The sequence below is a fragment of the Bombus fervidus genome, chromosome 10, assembly GCF_041682495.2.
Source record: "Bombus fervidus isolate BK054 chromosome 10, iyBomFerv1, whole genome shotgun sequence".
Lineage (NCBI taxonomy): Eukaryota > Metazoa > Arthropoda > Insecta > Hymenoptera > Apidae > Bombus > Bombus fervidus.
Genome location: NC_091526.1, coordinates 8,356,910 through 8,375,979, shown reverse-complemented (window position 1 = coordinate 8,375,979; position 19,070 = coordinate 8,356,910). Strand labels below are relative to the sequence as shown.

General features: G+C 44.4%; 1 protein-coding gene across 19 annotated transcripts in view; it reads right to left on the bottom strand.

The window, feature by feature from the left end:
• Positions 1-19,070, bottom strand: part of Foxp (forkhead box transcription factor P) — a 246,630-nt gene that overhangs the window by 152,429 nt on the left and 75,131 nt on the right. For 5 of the 19 annotated variants that reach the window (XM_072011565.1, XM_072011567.1, XM_072011569.1 and 2 more), the window contains exon 2: positions 7,096-7,149. The exons of the other annotated variants lie outside the window; for them this stretch is intronic. The gene's annotated coding sequence lies outside the window, so the exon portion shown is untranslated. The remainder of the gene's footprint in view (positions 1-7,095; positions 7,150-19,070) is intronic. 19 annotated transcript variants of the gene reach the window in all.

Here is a 19,070-nt window from a genome sequence, read left to right as displayed (position 1 = left end):
CTGTCTGTTGTTTACCGTGGAAGGGCCAGAGGGTTGTGGAGGTAGGAAAAAACAAGCAAAGACGATAGCGCTATAACAGGTCTCTGTACTGCGACAAACCATTCCTGGCACGTGAATCGTTCGTTGAAACGACCGGCATTCTTGCCTTTGAAAACTAGAACGTGGTCGATGACTTGGGGAACTTTGTCCTTTATTTTTCCCCTGTCATCCATTTTTATTTATTTTCTGTCTATTTTTTTCGAATATTAATAATTACACGGATCACACGATATCATATTTTTGGATCAAATTGTTGAAAATGATAGGGGATATGCGGCAGGTATAAATACACGATGTAACTTTATTCCCCTTCACGTTCTATAAACGTGATTACTGTTTATTGATCAAGGTTGCAATTATCAAATTCAGGGGATCTAGAACGCTGCTTCTGTAGATAGACGATAATATTTTTCAATTCTTTTCTACGTCGTTAAATCATTTGATAATAGCCACGATGTATACGTATATACATAAATTTCAATTCGATGGTATATTTGTTTAAGATAATCCATTAGGACGGTTCATCGGAGAGGAACGAAATTCGAGAAGAGATAGAAAAGTACGCGGATACGTTGTTTCTTTTCAGCGCGGCGGTGGCGAATCGTAATTAATATTATCGACAGGAATGAAAACTTTAATGAACAAGGCGAGGTTGGGCGGCAGTCCGTCCGACAGGCAACAAGCTACGGTACATAGCCTCTCGAAATCATTATGTCATATCCACTTCATTTGTCCAACCCTATCACGTGTATCCGCCCGTAAATGTGTGTGCACCGGCGTGCGTGTGGACTTGCGTTGCTAACCCCATTGAATGGAACGTATACAAGCATCCGCTCTCACTCGGCCAGAGCTTCTCGCTTTTTCAGGTTTTTACCCCGCCAAACAACGGGGTGAAAACACAAAGGATTTCCCGCCGTTTCAAGCTGCACGGGGTATCATTAAACAAAAATGAAAGACAAGGCCTAATTAATAGTGTTGTCGCTATCTATATGTACATACATATACATTCTATAGGTATAATATATATGTATATTATATTACATGAACGCTACGAACTATACGAAATTATAGATACATAGACGCATATACCAGTCACGGTTGGAATCGTGCGCGATGCAAGTCCGAGTCCATAAATAATAGCATGACTACAAATATTCGTTTAATAAATAAAACACGATTGCACCGATAATCGGAGCCGAATCGTAATTAATCAACGTTATCAACGCGCCTACCTAACCCGCCTGCTCTCCCCTGTAACTCGAGAGGCCGGAATTAAAAAAAACCATCTCCGCTTAACTTATCAGGCCAGCGATGAAATGAAAAAGTATCGTGATCGCGTGCGTGTGAATTCCTCGTAGTAGGTGGTCTCCAGCCGATTATGAATATTATTCACCGAAAATTCGTCTGAATCGAATAGAGAAACGAGACGGATATACGCGTTTGCCAGACGAGTTACGCGGTAATTAACAAATATGCAATAACTATGATTAGAGTAACAGTATCGCAAATAGAATATTTTCATTTGACAGGTATGTAATCTATTGGAACGGAACGGGTAAGAGAGACGGATCTGTTCCGCGACAAAGAGCTCGGTTTGCAAAATGAGGATCGAAAATCAAAGCCCACTTAATAACGCGCTGATGAAATCATTCGCGTTCCCACATTCGAGCATCGAAAATGTCAGACGTTGAGGGTCATCAACGGTAATGTATTTTTGATTAAGTGGCCGGAATGATGGTAATAAATAATAAAACGGAGCACTTGTTTACAGGCAACCGCAATTGAAATTCGATATCCGCGCGAGCGCAGACAAGTATTAGCGAAAAATTAAACAGACAGCAGCGTTTGTGCCTCCAACCAGACAATATACGAACACGGTAAATACGGTATTGCAAAGAACCGATCCATCACAGAGTGCTACAGAGACGTTAAAAATTAACAAAAAATCGTCCGACATCCGATTCGATGCCTAGAATATATTAATAAATTATTCCAAAAAAAATTCCTCGATAATTTACATTTTCAACGTCAATTCTGCCGAATAAAAGTTCCAAGTTCGACACTTAAACGAGAACGATGATTCACACGATGCGCCTACCAGGAAACTTCGTCGAAAGTAGTGGTACGGGGAGCGAGGTGTTCGGTTCAACGGCCTTGAAACGAAAAAGGGGATGAAAGTAACGCGTGTGTGTCCACAGGCCAAGGCACGATCTCAAGGGGTTGCGGGAGAAAATTCGGTGACAGTATCTCAATATACCCCGGAGACATTTCCTAACGCACGCGAGAAATCCGCACAAGGGATGGTGGTTGCATCGCAAAGGACCCGAATCTCGACGTGGTCCCTCCGATTCCTGGCACCTTTCTGAAATAATCCTCTCGCGGACGACGATACGTGGTGTGCTAGTTGGTTTGCACGAGAGGGAGCAAGAATCACACAGGGATGTGTGCTGGTGCGTGTGCCGGCCCGGGAGAGAGAAGAGGGTGAAACTTACATATGACAAATTCAACGCGCTCCTTCCTGTCCTTCCTTCCTTCCTGCCGGCACTGACACCTATGGCCCAGGGCCACGCTGGGTATTATTATTTTCATTCCTTCCCGCATGTCTGTCTGTCTGTCTGTCTCCTCTGTCTGACTGTCTGGCTGTACCTTCTCACACCATCAAGCTCCACGGAACTCTTTTCGGATGTTTTTTGTCCACCCACCTCACCCAATGGCTCTAACCACCTTCCACCCAGCAACCTCTTTCCACGTACGCGCTCATACTTCTTTTCTTTTCTTTTTACTTTTTTTTTTTTTTTTTTTGTACGGAACACGTGACTGAGGATCCTCGAGGACATTGGGACTGCTTTTGTCCGACGAAAAGATTCTTCCTCCTACGGGACACGTTTTCTCTGCTTCGGACAACCATCCCTACACCAGTGACTTTTTATCATTTTGAAGTAGAAAAGAATCCGTATCTACCAAGACCAGTTTATTCTTAGATATTTTACCTCCAAAAAAGGGAGAAAGTATTTTTCCAAAGTCTATACGTACTTGGCGCCGTGGCAACGGACGGCAATTAAAAGAGGATAAAACGAAGCACCTGGCGAGAGCAGGGCGCACAACCCCTTGAGGACTTAATAAGAAGGGGTAATAATAACCAATTTTATCGAACGTCAGTCAGTTTCTTTGATATAGCGGCCACGGCCGCACGAATACGTGGTAAGCGCACATTAATTTCCCGGGCAAATAACCAGGATTCATAAGCGGGGGTTGTGATCCCGTATGTACTCCAGCCCGTAGAATACCGTACGTGTCCAGAAAATACGGTCTCCCGTCTCCGTGCAAAATAATGCCATCAATATAAAAAAGGCGACCCACCGCGACGCGGTAATAGAAACCGATTTGTCAGGAAGCTTTTACATTTCGACGCAGTGAGTTTCACATCTGATAGCCCGTTTTATCCCGCGGGACCCTGTCCCGTGTACTCTTTCCCTTCCACCTTCTCCACCACTACTAGCCAGGTCGTTTCTCTACCAGCCAGCCCAGGGAATCACACCGAACCGCCACCCACCCCCTTTTCAACCCCCATCTGACGACGTGAACTCACCGCTTCTCTGTGTCCGAGTCACCCCTCGTTGGCTGGCCGATTCCTCGTCTTCCTCGCTTATAAAGCCGAGTAGATAGGAAATCTTGTAAAATGGCCCGGCGAAAGACAAATATTACCGGGGATCACTGACAGTGAGATCCGATTTATTTTGCGGGATTCCAGCTACCTTCCGCGACGACACATACCGAGGGGATACCTTTCGATAGCCTTTCCTTGTACACGCGATATATATTTCCGTCTGTGAATTCTTACGTTTTGTACATCGACGAAATTTCTCGAACCTCTCCAACGATAGACCGGAAATCGCTGGATAATTACGAAAATTGTTTGTCTTGAACAAGGGAGTATAATGAAAACAGAAATGTCGAACAGACACAATGGCGATGGCCAGCCCCGAAATGGAGAATAGGAAAAACGCTGTAATTACACGGTACGAATCGCGCGCGTTCGAGCCGTTTAAAAACTTACAGCTCGTCCATTCGTGGAACGGTATTCGCGGCAGGGCGCTGCGGAGAATGGCGCAAAAGCTTCACGGGGAAGGAGAGGGGGTGGGCGACTGTTAATTGAAAACTACCGAAAAGCACAATTGCACGAGAATTATTTCTATTCATTAGCCGGGTGGTCGGTCGGTCGGTCGGTCGGTCGAACCAGCCGCCGAAAAACTTTTCCTCGACCAGGCGATTTTTTTCCTCTTCTGTTCCCACCCTCTCCCGCCTCCTCGCACCCGCTCCTCCTCTGGCTGGTTCCTCTTCGCTCACCAAACCACCCCCTTCATAACTACCCCTGCTTCGGCCCACCAGCCGCACCCCTCCTATCCGCTGGTCGCGCGTGGCGTAATTATGTAACATAAATACAATCCCTCTCGCGACGTAATTTTTGCGGTATAAGCTCAAAAGCCTGGGTAGCCCCAACCCGGCTGGCCACACGGCGTACTCTCCTCTCCTCGGCTGAGAGAAGAGAGCTTTTTCAGGAACGCTTTCGCAAATCAATTTATGGCGTAACGCGGACGTTCTCATTGTCCACGGGGTAGTAGCCGACGGTCGCCTCGTGGCTAAACCTTTTGTAACACCGGCAGCCATTGTTGTGACAGAAAATTATATCGTAATGCTTATTTACGACGAAAATCCTGAGCCGGCCTTTGTTGCCGCTTGTCAACCGTTCAATGCAAATGTCCTACTAATGGGGAAATTTTTTTCGAATCGTAGAACGTACAGGTATATTATGTTATAGGGGGAATACGGTGTTCGATAAAAATACTCACGACAGTACGAATGATCAGGTTCGATGACCTATCCTCATCAAAATTTAAATAGGTATATGCATGCCTGGGTATTCACCCTCGCCACGGTACGGACGAGAGGTATCGATGAAATCGAAGAAGCTTGAAAGATGCTTCCGGGAATTCCGGCGGGAGTATTTTCGTCAGTCAATGAATTTACAGCCCCTCTTTAACGGAGTTCACCCTTAACCGCTTAACGCGAACTGCTTCACGGCACGTGAGAAAAAAAGCTAACTGGTTCGCCGTGGTCGCGGTGGTAGGGGGAGGGCGTGTAAGCGGTCTTGAGGGGTGAATTAGCGCGAAATAAGTGCGGAAGAGCTTCAACACCCTGGGGGTGGCCCAACGATAGAACGAGCCACACAAGTTCGCGGCCTTTATGTACGTGCACGTAGACGGTACCCTGGTGTGAGCCCCATAAGAACATCGTAAGGGTGTGAGGGCAGTCTGAGTCGAATGAGACGATACCTACTACCGTTAGGGTGGCTACGGCGTTCCGAGTAGGAGCGAGAGGGCGGAAAACGACGTAACGCGTATAAAGTAAATTGCCGCGAAATCTGCGCGAGCTTCCAGAACAGCGTGGATAAGCGAAACAAATAAAATAAGAGCGAAAGACGAGTCGGCGCGGAGATAACGGGGGAAGAAGTCAAAAAGGGTACCTCGAAGGTAATGTGATTTAAGAGTAGAAAGGTAATGCGTTTCGAATATGGCCAAGAAATCGAATCTCCTCTCTTTTCGATAAAGTATCTTTCCTCTAATTCTACGAGTCTGATAATGTCGTAAAATACTACATGGATATTTTGACGATAAGCTTTCGTGAAACTTGATAGATTCTTTTCTACGTGCTACGCTAAATTTCGTTCCTCTTTCTGGCGCGCTATCTGGCCTCTATCGACGATAATCATAATACAAAAAATTGGGAAAAAGTAATAGGAACAATCGCGTTATGATACAGTCGTTTTTCGCAAAACGGTCTGACATTTTCCTCTATTCAGTCCCCAAGCCGAGCATGAAAAAGTACACATCGTGTGTTACCGTGGTGTACGGTGTAACGCTCACCATTGCCACCGTCTGCTCTCTCTTTTTCTCACGCCATCCCCTAGTTTCCTGGCGTATCGTCGCCACACTCAGACCATTACAATTTCAGTTACATTTTAATTAGCAGAGAATACTAATGTTTCGCGAGTGGCGGTCGCTAGCAAGTAGCCAATGAGCGGCCAAGTTGACTCCTGCAACTCGAGCCCGTTCCAGAACCCGACCACTCGACCGCGCGCGCCCTCCTCCGCGCTCCTGTTCCCACTATTACGGCTCGGCAACCCCGTGAAACCGACATGCATTTCACACCCCATATTCGCCACTTTATACGCGGAGCGGCTGGTCTGGCGCAAAAACGAACGGAAGAAAGAAAACACGCGCGCGGGGGTGAGAACAAAACGAAAGCAACGTGCTGTGTTCCTCATTTATGTTATTAGCTCCCACTTTGGCGCCGAGTGTTCTTCACAGTAAAAAGTAAAAAAAAAAAAAAAAAAAAAAAGGAAGAAAAAGCGAACAAAAAGAAAGGAACGCAACACCGTTGGAAATAAACTACGCTGTTACGCGCGCGTTTTCCGCGTTTTCTGGCCTCTCGCTTTTCGCAATTAACGCGCTCGTTGGAATGCACACGGGAGAGCAGGGATTTCTGCAGATTGTTTCTGTAGCTTCGATCGTGAAAATTTTGTTGTTGGTGCGAAAGATTAAGTGAAAGATCTTGATATACGCAGGGAGGTAGAGAAGTTAGATAATTGGAAATTGGGGGGGGGGGGTGAGACAGAGCGAGGTTAGAGGAATATTCGAATAATATAATACTTCCTAAGTCATAAACCTCCCTTGCTCCTTAGCTGGACGAAATTCCGAAAGTTTCGTATCGACGGTCGTACAACAAATGCGATTATCGATGTCTCGCATCGTTCATCCCCTAAAACGACGGGGAGTAAAGCGCGCGGTCGACCCCACGCGCTCGTTCAACCCTCTCTCTTCGTCTCTGTCGGGCTAACGTACTTTGTTTTGGAACTTGTCCAGAAATAATATCGCGCGGATTAAGCTCGATAGATATAAGATATTAATAAAAAAAAAAGACGAGTTTAGAAAGAAAAAAAAAAAAAAGAAAAAAGAATTATTGTACTTCGCGTACAAAAAGTATCGTTCAACTCACATTAACAAGCCATGTCACTCTGTCTCAGAAGCCTGGGAAGTATACACCACTGACCTGAAGCAAACAGAAACCATATTATGTTATAAATAATAAATAACGAGGGAAAAAAATTAAACAGACGTGAACTAATTATCGAATTGTACTGTTTAATTTAATTATGTAATTTAACAACAAAAATAGAAGCTTTATTGATCCTTTCGAGCGTGGTAGTATTCTAACTTTCCAAACTACCACCTGATACGTAATTGTGAACAAGTCGACAGTAAGAAGTCTCAGTTGTAATTCAGTCTTTCGATCGAAATAGAAGGTAAAGTAGTGATTAACGTTGTATGAAGACATACGTAACACCACTCACAAGGCAACCCTTCCCACTGCTTTGACAAATGTGAATACCTATGCATCACCTATGTAACGTATCGCTATTTTGTTACGAATCATTTAAAGACCACCAAGGGTGTACCGCTCCGAGCCTTTCGGCGTCTATCATCTAAACTTGAATCCTGTCAGGCAAAGACAATGTGGCTACGATTTAGGGTGCCTCGACTCGTCGAAAACCATTCTGACGTATCCTTCGACTGGACGCGAGCCCGCCAATGAGGCGGCGGTGCCGTTAATTAACGAACTCGAAAAGTAACGTACTGAAAGTACAACTCGACGAAGCATTGAGGGGTTCCGGGGGACTAGTCGAGGAGGAAGGGAATGAACGAGTCGAGCGCAGGACGGAAGCGCGCGCGTATAAAGGGTCGGTGTCTGGCCAGACGGGCAGAAATGAAGCAGCAAGGGTTTTGTTTGTCCGGCTGTCCACCCCTTTCCTTCCCCCAGTTCACCCCCGCGGGCTGGAGCCCTTGCTGTATGAACCTCGCGGTCCCCTTCAACCCCTTCTGTTCCACCTCTAACTCCATCCTCCGGCACCCCTTCGTCTCTCCTCGCCTCTCTGCTTTTCTACCTCCTATCCGGGTCTTCCCCTTAGCCCCCCCTGCCGATCTACCCATCCTATGTTACATCCTTCTTACACCCTGAACCTCCTCCCCTATTGCCGTGTTACAATGCACGTGTGTACACTGTTTGCCCACATTCTCTCGCATATATCTTGGCGAGCTATAATATTGATTACTTCGAACGAATTTCAACAAGCCTCGTATTACTCGTATAGCGTGAGCCGAGACCGTCGCTACAACGTTCCTACGATTCTCTCTGTCGATCGACACATCGTTCCTCCCTTTTACAAACCCGTAGCAGCCCTTCTGCATCGAAATGAAATGCTCCTTCCTGTTCCGCGTTCTGTAAACCAGCGTTCTTTAGCCCGCTGGCCTATCTTTACTCTTCTAACAAGCGACGCAATGCAGACTTTTCACTTGCGCCTCGTTCAAATTAGCCCCTTCATACAGACTCTCTTCCTGCAATTTGGTTCCACCGGTTCTACCGGCGCTACTTTCCGGTTTCGTAACCAGTGTACCAAGGGTCAATGATTAAAACCACGACTACTGAATATATCTCTGTGCGAGAGCCGCTCTGGTTGGAACCTTTCGTTTTCCCTTCAATTTTCCACGAAGATTGAAATAAACTTTATCGTTTGTCCACAATGTACCGAGCAGGACGTTACGTACGTTCTGTGCGCAGTCAATTTTTCGAGTCCTTTCCAAGAGAAGCCGCGTGTTCCGGCTAATAATTGGCGAATGAAAAATGCAACAATACCGGAGAGAGAAAGCCAGTTGTAACTCACTGCTGTGGCAATATTCAGCTAAAAGACTCGTCATTCCGCCCCAGTAAACGGCCACACGACTGAAATTGCGTCACGACCATCCCGCCAACGTTTAATTTCATTCGCGATCTTTCCACCCTTGTCCGCCCCCTTTTCCACCCCCGGTTTCAACGTTGCTCTCCTCTCTCTGATTCGCATCACCGCCAACACCGTATGTCGCGAATCGAAGTACAAAGAAGCAATAGTAGAAATAAGATAATTGCTATTACAATTGCAATTTCACCCAGGACGATGAAGCCGCGGGAGAGTGAGGGAGAAAGAGACAGATCCGGAGACGAAAAGAGAGAAAGTCAGAGATGGGACGGCGATGGTGGTAACTGTCACAGAGAGTTCAACTACAAAGTACGTTAATGTCGTGCTCACACCCCCTTCCCATGCACCCTCAGCGTCGCGCCAATGCCGCAGAGAGTTTGTTGTCGAAGCTTCGGGGATTACACAAATGAGGTTGTTCAGCGAGAGAAATATACATCCCGCTACAAAGCTGCTCGCGTTCAGCCACGTACGGAATTAAAAAAGAGGGAGGGTAGGGAACGAAAGGTGAAAAAGTTCTGCTCCGCTATCGCTCGTATCGCGGACAATATTTTCTTTGCTGAAAGCCCTGTGCCGCGTAGAATGGGATTTCCATCGACCCGCTTCCGTTTAAACCCTTCAAGAACGGAACCCGCTTTTATCGAGACCCTTCTTCCGTCAATATTGTCCTGTACATGTTTTTACACGCATCTTTCGAGGAAATCACCCTTTCAGCCTATGGATGATGTATCAGTGATTGTCTATTGAACGACCGATGGAATATTTTACATCTATAGAAATAACCATTTATTCTTCCGAGTATAAAATATAAAATAATCTACACGTTGCAACGACTTGACTTCGATTAATCGGCTCGAATACGTGTGTGCGTACGTATTCGATACGTTTCATAGAAACGAGAAGCCGAGGTACGCGAAGAGAGAAACCAAGCAGGAGACAGTCAGCCCCTGTACTAAGCATACCGCAGGGGTTAGGGATAGTAATTGTATACGTACTAAGAGAATGGGGGCAAGGTAAACAAAACTATGTAAGATTGCCCCATTAATATACATATCTCTTGGTTCAGTTGGGCCGTGAGAGAGCCGACCGACCCTCTCGTCGTGCTTCCACCGTTGTGCCTGTTAACGTGGAGGGGGGTGGGGGAGGGGTGAGTAGTCTTGGCCTTAGACTCTGGGGTTAGGCTTGTTCGAGAGCAAGCAGGGTACACAATGGATATTGAGACCATAATTTACGGCTGATTGTTAGCTCCGCGATCTATGGATTCCACCATCTTAGGTTACCTCCACCTTCTATTCGACCACTTTCAGACAACTCCCTCATCCCCGAATTGTGTCGAATTTGTATTAGATCTGTAATAAGTACCGAGAGAATATGCGTATACCGAGTACACGAAGTAGAAGGCTACGACAACGAAGGAATCTCGTGGAAGATTTCCGTACGCGTAATGCCTCTTCCCTAACGAGCTGTGCTTCGTTTCTTGTATCCAAGGATCAGCGGTCAAATCGCTGGAAGCAAAGATTTTACGACGCTTGCACGACGTTGAGAAATCATCCGTAAATCTCTAAACGACTTGGTACGAAGTTTCAAACTATAATTTCCTAGATAAAATTTCAGGTGGAATAATGAAAACGATAAAGCAGTGGAAAGAGGAGGGGGATTGATTACGCGTGAAAACGAGGATAAGTTTGTTTACGAACGGTATCGTTAATTGGCCAAAACTCGAGTGGAACTGTACCGTACGAGGTCACCCACTCTCTGCTTATCCGACTGGCTTCGCAACAAGAACCCCGGTTATAAATTAATTACGAGGGTCAAATTCACAACTGGGTCCCATTCCACCAGACGATTTTGGAAGGGGGCGAATGTCTTACTAGTTCGCCGCTGGCTCAAGGGACCGAGTAAAGGAGGAGATGATGTTTGGCCTTCCTTACAAGGGACCAACTAACCATCCGACCGACCAACCTGCCACTTACCGAAGGATAATAACGTAGTAATCCTACCATGAGACACGGATGAAGTCCTTAATAACCCTATAAGCCCAAGATATATGTTGCATATCAATATACCAGAGACAACTGCTGTAGCTACATTATATTCCCGAGAAGCCTCCGACCAATTAACCTATCGTACAGTTGTATGGCTATAAAATCGATTATATGAAACACGAAATATATTAATTTGTACTTTATAGTTAATAAGATATTTCCAATCTTACATATATTTAACAATTTTTTAAGATTACTGCTAAAATTACATTAATTGTAACGTCAATTAAAATACGAAATTTCAACTTTTATCTTATAATTGATAATAATCAATACGCTTATGAATTGTAGTTAACACAACATTTTCTCAGTGTTACATATTTTAAATAATCTTTCAAGAAAGCTGTTATAATTACGTGATGTTCGTTCGGAGCTATAAACAATTAAGCTATTAAACAGTTATAAAGTTACAAGATCGACTTAAATCCGAAATTCCAATTTATAATTTATAGTTGATACGACATTTTCAATGTTACATATTTTGAATGATCTTCCGGTTTATCGAGTGTAATAATAATAGCAAACGCTTGTTTGTCTTCATGACTTGTAATAAAATATTCCAGTTGAATATTAAATATGTATGTATCGTATTGCTTGGTACGCGCACTCATAAACGGGCGCATCGCAGAATTCCAATTTCGGATCGATCTTCGGTAATTTTCCAAAATTTTCAAAAACCCAACGCGAATTTCAATAAAGCCCTAGTAATTAATTTGTAATTATATCACGAATGCCGGCAAATTCGTGTTACGTTGCATAGCGCGATAGGAATGCAACCGAGCTCAACAAGCGCCAATACGAAGTGCGTGATTTAGAGAGACGCATAAACGATATTCCGATATGGTTTCAATGCGATACTTTCATACCAGCAATCGAATCGACGAGCGAATTGACAAGTAACATCGCTCTCGAGTCTCACAGCTGGCCACACTTTTCCCACAATATTCGCCAATTGATTTTATTAATTTCCCCGAATGATCACAAAAAAGAGAGAGGACATCATTCAAGAATTATTCACACATTAACGATACGAATTAAAATAGAATATCGATGATCAGAATTAATAGAATTTATCGATTATCAAAAAATTTAGGAATAGTAACAAACATGATAAAAATGATTGAAAAAGGAAAGAATCGTGACATTTCTATTAATTTATCATTTTTGTTTCTGTTTATAAAATAGTAAAAAATATATTACAAATATTACGATTAAAAATAGTAAAAAATTGCCAAATAAATTATTCGAACAGTATGTGTCATTAATTTTGACAATCAAAGTTTTGGTGTGTTTCTATTAATTTAGATAGATCATCCCCAAATTATACAGAAAAATAGATGAACGCATTTATGACCAGATTTGCGTTTTCTCGCTGTATATTCGTAACTTATTCTCTACCATCCAATATTTTCTTCTGACTCACTCGGATGCACGAAATACGAGACACATTCGTTTCAGTGGTTTCGTGCAAAAAGTAGATTAAACAACGAATAAAATCAAAACAGCGAATAAACAGCGGTTGCGTCGTGCACTGATGCAACTTTAAATATAGAAACTTTATAGTGAGAGAGATACGAGGCTATCGTGGTGGCAGGTATTGGACTTAACGACATCGACATTTTATCCGCAGGACAGTCTTCACGCCCCCGTCTGCCGGGGCAAAAAACAACGATCACACTGCGCAGCGGACGGTGTTATGAGCTGTTTTCCTAACCGATGGGAGACAGGTGGCGGCGAAAGTGGACTTTAACAAATGGTCACTGCTAGCTAGCATGAGACGTGCCTACTTGAGATGCGGCACCAGGATCTATGCCTCCCATTTCTCATCGGCGCACTGCGGGCAAACAATACCCTAAACCAGCTATGTAAGAACTGTCGAGCACGAGTGAAGGACTTCGGGGCAAGTTGATCAAAGTCAAGGTACTTCCGCAGACCCTTGCCAAAACGTTCACGCCAATAACGCGTACAAGATGCGACTCGAACTTGTTCGCAGTTAGTTCTAGTCTTTGGAAGACGTGGATTCATTGGGAAATTCTCTGTTTGCTTAAACTTTAATAAATGAAGCTAAAGAAACAGATTAAATTGAGTCCTGTTTCGCTTTTAGAAGAGGACAATTTTTTTTCTTCGTTGTACACTTCGTTCATGTTACGATACATGATTTAAATTTGCATTGGCCAATGCTACTTGTAAGAACAAGTTACAAGTGGAATATAATGATCTTTCAAGACTGTAATAATCTTTTAATTATTTCGGAGATTTACCTAACTTTGTGTATGTGTCCTAATGTTTATAAACGGAGGGCGATACGAGCAGTAGTATTCATAAAAATTCGAACTTCATTTTTGCGAAAAATTAAATAGACTCTTTGATGTTATTAACATTATTGGAACAATGAACTCAATCTTGAGTGTATTACTTAACGTGTCAAATTTAAATAATTTAAAATACATTTGGTTAATTGGAATAATTATGAGCGCCGATGTATGTATGTGGGCATGTTTACTATACAACTTTCTTGAAGAAGGAACGAACAGATTGCGAGAAAGTATTTTGCTAAACGATCGTCTACCGACGGTTTAGAGTTTACCGGGATATCGGGCGTAAACTGCCCTTAGGGACCTTGTTAGTTCAATTCGCCTGAACACCCTTTTCGTCGCGGAAAACTGCCACCCCTTGTTGACCACCCCAGCACCGTAAGTTTTCCGCGTATATTGTTACGTTGCTCTGAAAAGGGACGTTTATGGAAATATGCTTCCTGTTGTGGAATTCCTGGCCTCACCAGTAAATTCTCTTGCAACTTCGTTCAAGTAAAACTCAACGATAGCTACGTGATCAGTTTTCCAGTATACCAAACGTACGACGAGAGAAAGGAAAAGCTAGAACAAGCTGGAAAACACGCGAGAAGGGAAGGGAGAGCGTAGGGACGTGGATCCATGACGACAGAAAAGGGAGGAGAGTGGCTGATCTTGTTCGACCAGCGGTCAGAGTATTGTCAAGGTATTGTCCTGCCTCGCTTCCAAAATAATCGTCAACCGGACCTAATGGGGTATGAAGTCCCGATATCAAAATAACTCATCCGTGTCCGGCGCGTGGTCAAACGTTTCGAGCCTTTCTCTTCGCGCGTTCATCGCCGCAGAGGCCCCCGAAAAGTTAAAAATAGTACCAGTAAAAAAAACTCCTTTCACTGCTGTCTATTGTCCTGGATCCGCAGATAGAACACGGAGATGGTTTCGTGTCCACAGCAAAAATCTTGAAGCATTGACGATAACGCGCGTCGCGTTAGTTCGATTCCTTTGTTCAGCGTAAAGAAACGATAACTTCCAGAGACGAAGATTAAAGGTTTTCCTTTTGTTAATGGCAACAGATTTTTAGTCCTTTTCATGTTAATGTTCAACTGGATGGTTAAACGTTTCAACATACGTTTCAACGGCATTACGAAACGAACGAATTATCGATTAAGCCACGTCCAAGAATGACGTTTAAATTTTTGATGCATTTGTATTTTAGTACACGGTCGTATATAGACAAAAGGAACGGTTATAACAACCTGAAACACGCTGTGTCACAATTTATGCAGACAGCATTAACGTTGCATTGTCATTCGACAAAATAGAAATTATTCCTAGCATAGCGTGAATATTATTAAAATACAGAGTCGAGAAGATCATTTGAATATCGTTGGAAAATTCTGCGGTAGCAAAGTTTGCGACCAACGACGTTCCATTGATTTTTCGTGACGTTATCTATCTGTAATTCGCGTAATCAGCGTATTTTCGTATGAACGTTGGCAATCAAATTTGACGACAAAACAAGACCGATGAAAACAACCGGCAAAATACATAATCCGTTCGAATTGGGCAATTGTCGCGGACGTATTTCTAATACACGATCAACAGGTTCTCTGTCTTCTAAACAATTCCCTTGAAAGATCGTATTTGTTATCAAACGGCTAAAACGTATATCATCCTACAAATATATCATCGTATCTAATTCTGTCTGCAAAATTGCACATTACCGCATATCTGTTATCTAAATATAATTTCATAAATGACTCAGAAATTTCTTTGACCTTTGACCGATGCTAAATTGAACAAATACTTATTGAAGTTTGTCTCTACACTATAATTATTGCGCTCCAAGTCTTTCTATTTTTACCTTCGAAGAATATACTATCTGCACTGCCTTTTAAATAATTCTATCTGCCAATGATACCGATAACAACTTGAAATACTACAACAAACAGCCAGTCGTGAAGGCAACCGGTTTCGTATAGCAACACTTTAAACGAATATTCGACCGATATACTTCATCGTTACTTTAAATTATGCCAGCCAAACTAACCAACGAACAAAGCCATCCAATTAAAGTCAGACCGATCGAAACAAAGAAAGCCTTCTTAACAAGTTACCAACCGACTGTCGTACACTTTTATTCACCCACAATCGAATCTTCTCATTGAAACGATTAGAAACGAGTGGCAGACAATCGGATCGATCGGCGGGCACCGACGAAACCCAGCTTACGTAACGGTTATCGGAAAGCGAAATTACCCTAAATAGTAACAGCCACGCTGGGTGGCAATGCCGTATTGGACGAACCGAAGGATAGCAGGAGCCGTTTGGTGTAAAAGGCGGCGGCAAAGGGGTTGGGGGAGATGGGAGAAGGGTGCAGGCTGGTTTTCACCCTTGCAAGTCGAAAGTAGGAACCGCGACTATGGGTGAAGCTAAGTCTGTCCGTGTAATGGGGCATCGGCACGCGATTTCCAAGCCTCTGCGCCCTGTTCGCGATTCTAACTTTCAACTTCGCCCAGAACCTAGCGCCCACCCACTAAATCCGGCCCCCTCGTCTCACCGGTGTGCCTCATCCCCGCGGTACAGGGTGTTGCGCTGTGACTTATCGGCTCTAATTATTCGCCAGCAAGAAAGCGGGTAGAGAACCCAACGATCAGACCTGCCACCCTCGTAAAGTAGCTTTTCTCCGACGCATCGTTGCACCACCACCACCACCACCAACGCGACGTACAGTCGTTGTTTAGCCGTTTCGTCAGTCGATCGCGAACCCTACAGTTTCATTTGTGTGTCGTGAGGTGGTGAGTTTGGAGATAGAGTCATGTACTATACGTAATCTACGCGGTTTAAGATCGTTTTTAAATATTTCAGCTTCAGATAGCCGAATTTAGATTCTACGTAATTTGACAAATAGCAGTCGAGTCTCAATTTAAAACTTCAGAAATATATCGGCCGAGATCCGAATCAAAAACTTGAAATGTAACTGTTATATTTAAATTCAAAAATTCTTAATTGAGATTTTAAAGTTCAAGTCGAACGTACTCCGCTTCCCTCGTTTAGATTAGGCCGACAAGTCGATCCTAGACAAAAGGCGAGAGTCTTGCCTGGAGTCGAGCGATGTCGACTGGAATTAGGCTGCTTGGCTATCGCGTAACTACCGACCATCTTTGACCGGTGGCTACCCTCTCTCTAAACAACGGTTTTCAACGGTCCTCGCTTTGGTGTGATAATTTTTCAATTTGGCCTCATGCGTTATTGACGTCAGTAGACGTGCACCGACATTAGCAGCTCTTTTGACAAGGAGTCTGAGTGGTCGTCGCACAAAACAATGCTAACCCCGTGGTATCATTCAGCCCCACCAACACCCCCTGCTCCGCCAGCCTCCTACAGCCCGATCCCCTGTTTTAACCCTACGGGAATAAGGAGAGTCGCAATGTAAGCAACACACAACACGTTGTGTGCACCCATGTTTTTTACATTAGCCAGACGATACTTGCCCCAGAGTATGAGAGAGCTTGCCAGTGTGGAATGTCTATGGTAGGCGCGTCCGTGTGTGTTTGCAAAACTTCTATGTGCTGGTTACAAGTTCCCTAGCTCTTAGTAACCTTCTGCATTTCCCTGATCCCCTGCGACCCTATTGCGTCGAGGAGGCCACCGCCACGGAAGCTGTTTCCAGCTTTTCGCTAACTCCCATTAAGATTTTTCCAAACATCGACGACGAATCAAAAATTCCGCGTGTGTATCCTTCCGCAGAGATCGAAACGGATACAGCTTGTAGAAAAAAAGAATATGTGATAAAAAAATATAGAGCTCTAACTTTCCAAAATCGCATGGTAAAACGTCTCGGTGAAACTTGAACTGAAAGTCCAAGTTGCGTATACAAGATATCGCATAAACAAGACCGCTATCTAGACGCCACGCGGCCGACATCGTGTGCATCGTGTACACTTGGCTGGCGCGTCGATGCCTCGTTGCCTCGGTATACGTTGCAGCGTGTTTAATATATAACGACGATTGTATATACATGGAACGGACGGAGAGTAGCGATAGAGACGGAGATGAATGGGGTAAAGTGGAGGAGGTCGACGTTGATACGGCGAAGGAGGAACACAGGGGGGCGAAAGCGGTAGTAGTAGACACAAGTAGAGGAAGAGAGAGAGGCAGAGTGGACGCGCAAGATAGAAATACAGGGATGAAGGGGTAACACGAAGATACGGGGTAATGGTGGTGGTGACGACGAGGGTAGAACAACCAGTCGTTTGTCGTCCGACAGATAAACAACGTCGTTATTGTAAATGCATTGGATCAACATGCTGCGGGGCTTCATTGGCGGCTTTTCTTCGCGATACGACCTACGAGAGGTTCTGGTTGTTTACGAGATCGATAGTCCGATCAGGAGGATCGATTTTATCGTATCGCGTCCGCCTCCCCAGGCGGAGAGAAACAATCGTTGTAACGCGCGCGTTGTACCGGGCCCGGTTCCTTTCTCTCTTTTTAGATTTCCGCGTATCCAAAGACCTCTCGTGCCTCTGCCTCTCGTTTACGTTCCGTCCTTCTCTTTGTCTCTTTCTCGTCTGTCCGCCCGTTCGTCTCGCTCGTCGGATGGATTCGAGAGAACGTATAGAGAATAACAAGGCGGATCACGTGACGCAGGTACAGATGCGTCGAAATTACACACCGGACATCGTCGTTTCGCGTACAAAATATTTGTTCCAGTATAATATATACTGATTCGCAGTCGCGCGTACGACACAGTGTTTTTCCATTACACCCACGAGGCAAATGCTCCGCACGATCCGTAGTAAATCATGCCCCCCGGAACGGATCAAAAATACGATCGTTAACGACGTTTCCGCGGATCCCTTCGATCGTGATTATTGCACTTCTCACTACGACGACATAATGTTGAGAACCGAATCCGTACGTTCGACTGATGATGTTTCACCGTCTTGTGAATTTCGGAATAGAATGGACGATGTAACGAATATATTATAGAAAGTACATCGAAGAGTCTTTTCGTCCCTCCAAGGGTAAACGAAATATTAAGATCTAATACAAAAAAAAGGAAATTTCTCTAAAAAAGGAAAAATAAAAAAATGAAAGAAACTGTCCCTAAGGGAAAAAGGTATGGTAGAAAAAAAGTGGAAGCGGAATGCTTCGATTTCTCGGTCACATTAGACGATGCTATGACGGACTGTACGGTGACCATGAGAGCCCAATGCCCGCTGTTTGTTCCTCGTTTTATCTCGAACGTAAACACCGCATGGAATATATAGGAGGTGGCGCAAGCAAGAAAGGGAGACAGACAAATAGGCGGAGTGTTGTACCTGGTCACACGGAGAAGAAGGACGGACGACGACCACCGCCTGCCTGGCCACGCAAAGACCTGGACTGGAGGAAAAAGGAAAAATGAAAATAGAAGGACGAACGGACGGACACTGGATAAACAAGGGGCAATAGAGATAAACAGAGAATATTGCGAGGAATATGCGCAAACACGAAACTCTCATTCTTCCTCACCCTCTGCACACTTTTCCTACTCCCTTCTACTCTTTCCCACCTCTATTCGTTCCATCTCTTTCTTTCTCTCTCTCTCCCTTCATCCCAACCCTTCGATGTCCCCCTTTTCGCTTTCGTTTGTTCGAACGCACGTGTTCTCTTCTCCTGACCTTCGTCGCTCGTTTGGCATCCGCTTTTACAAACGCACTTCTCTTCTCCTTCGTTCGCGCTTACCCGATCCAACCGGGGCGACTTAATTTATGCCTCGAGATGTTTCGTTAAGGATTTTTATTCCAATTCCCTCCGCGCGGTGCATTCATGGCGAGAATCAACTACTTAACGCCGGGCTCT